This window comes from Gigantopelta aegis, chromosome 13, assembly GCF_016097555.1.
Source record: "Gigantopelta aegis isolate Gae_Host chromosome 13, Gae_host_genome, whole genome shotgun sequence".
Classification (NCBI taxonomy): Eukaryota; Metazoa; Mollusca; class Gastropoda; order Neomphalida; family Peltospiridae; genus Gigantopelta; species Gigantopelta aegis.
Genome location: NC_054711.1, coordinates 34183954 through 34186453, shown reverse-complemented (window position 1 = coordinate 34186453; position 2500 = coordinate 34183954). Strand labels below are relative to the sequence as shown.

The 2500-nt window shown below is 40.6% G+C and overlaps 1 pseudogene; it reads right to left on the bottom strand.

The window, feature by feature from the left end:
- The window catches only part of LOC121387280, a 1968-nt pseudogene extending 819 nt beyond the window's left edge, over positions 1–1149 (bottom strand).
- Positions 1150–2500: the final 1351 nt, after the last annotated feature.

Sequence of the window (2500 nt, the reverse complement as noted above, 5' to 3'; positions counted from 1 at the left end):
TGCATTGGCTATTGGCCAATGAAAACGCATGAAATTTATCTGAAAGGTAATAAATATGTGTATTTATGTATGTATATGTGCGCGTTTGTGTGTGTGTGTGTGTGAGAGAGAGAGAGAGAGAGAGAGAGAGAGAGAGAGAGAGAGAGAGAGAGAGAGAGAGAGAGAGAGAGAGAGAGAGAGAGAGAGAGAGAGAGAGAGAGAGAGAGAGAGAGTATGTATGTACGCGTGTTTGTTTTAGGGGAGGGTGTTATTTTGCTTTTTGTCAGAAATTAAAAAAAAACCCAGCTTAAAATATGGAGCCATAACTAAGATTCACGAATCAAAACAGAAAATTGAAATTTAAACCCGTCAACCCCCCTGTACACCCCCTCTGAAAGTTGGGACCCACAAAATTGAGCAGAAAATGGACTTTCCGCCATAAAACGCAGATTGGAAATCGGAAACTTCCATTTTTTGCTCCGTAAAGCAGGTCTGTGACAAAGTTGTGTTCAAATATAGCATCAAGAGTGATGTTTGAAAATCCAAGATGGCGGCCAAAAATGCCCTTTTTAGTATGTTTGTTTTAATATATCTATTCATAGGCATGTAATACATACAGCATCTTTATATAGGTTTTTTGGGTTACTGAGCACAAATTTGGCATTATAAATGTATTATTTTTCACAGAAATACCCAACCATAACATCTCAAGACATTAATTTCAGGTAAGGATAATTGGTATGTTCATTCTCAGCAGCATCCGATACTTTTTTCAACACCTGTAATTTCTAGAGTTGCACGCGTCTGTGCAGTTGCAAGTCTATACAAGCGACTTTATGTCTGTAGAGACTTCACAGCGCACACAAAATCTGATAAAGTAACAGAATGTTTGCATGTAACGTTGCTGAGATATAGTTTCAAGTTTGTGGCGTAGGTTAGACTAGGCAGATTTTTGTAATCTTTTTTTAGCCTGAAAATGTCACTTGTCTTTGGAATGGAGAGTGAAGTGTCCCTGGCATAGCGAATCTCAAGGTAAAGTCTCTTGTTTTTCTCAGAGTCATCGTTTGAGGAGTCGCCCATGCACATGTCAACTTCTTCTACAGCTGTAAAAGGTCCACTATATCGTTTCAGTTCTTGTAGGTCTCTATTTCTTCTTTTATCCACCGACATAGTTTCCACCTCTTTAGATGCCATACCGTTCTCTATCAGCTCCTTCTGTTTCTTCTCCCATTCCTGGACTATTTCGGGAATTTTTTCCGCCACTAGAAACAGTCCTTTTGTACGCACGATATGAGCCCGTCGAACGCTTTTCAATCAAATCTTCTGCTTTTGCAGAGGCACATCTGATTTGCTTGGCTCCATGCCTTTGTAGCTCATAGTTTATAAAACCAATACTGCGTTCGGCAGCAAGGTTATGTACAGGCGCTTTATCCAACGTTTCAGCATCCATCTTGGACAATGCATATTCAGAAGTCTCTTCCCCATCTCCAAATCCAAAGATTTCACCTTTTTGTCTCCTGAAACCGTCGGCTAGCTTTGCCAAAATCATATCTAGTACATCTTTCACTTCGTATTTCAACTCCATCGTGGTGTTGACTATTGCGTCGCAAACATCTTTGTCGTACTTACACCCTTTGAATCTTTCTTCTGAGACAAACTGGAATGCTTGGGAATCTAAATTCATCAGCTTTGGTGAGTCTGTGGTCAGCAGATCGGTGTAAAGTTGCTTGAAAGCTGGTATCAGTGTAGAGTAAGACGTGTTGCTTGAAGCGGTCAGAGACAAAAAAGGCTCCACTAAGTGTAGGCCAATCAGTGCTCCAACACAGTACAGTACCTTCAAAAAATCCAAATCCACAAAGCACCTGACAATGCAGACTAACTGGTTTGTGACATGTTCGAATTTCTCTAAGAACAATGAAACATCGTCCAGGTGATAGAGAACAATAGCACATGTGACTGTGAGACTGTTGAATCGCTCATCTTGCAACCGAACAACTTTATTTTGCCTGGGAGCAATAAATGAATCAAACTCATTCGCTTTGTTCCATGTTTTGTGATCGAACGAATGACTGATCAACCGGGTTATACAGTCCAAGGATTGCTCCGTCACTGTGGACGTGTTAGTGGTCCCATTGACTAAAAAGCTTGAGTATATTTTATCACGACCAATTTTGTTCTCAATGTCATTCCACAGTTTAGTTATCACTCTATTGAACATGAGAGATGGATGCACGTTACAAAATAGATGTCCTGGGGAGTGCTGCGACTCCAATTTTCTGGCGACCATCTCCTCCACGTTGAAATTTTGAGCAGTTTGATCAGTGATTACGAAGTCCATTCTCTCGAAGATTGCTTTTCGGTCCACTCCACTTGCTGCTTCAAGCATTTCTAGGATAGTGATCTTTAAGTCTGCTAAATTTGCTTTGCTTTCACTCGCAATTGACAGGGTTTGTAATGATCTATAGACTCCATTCACTGTCAGTGCCTGTACGGAGAAGGATCCCACACCTTGTTTTTTAGA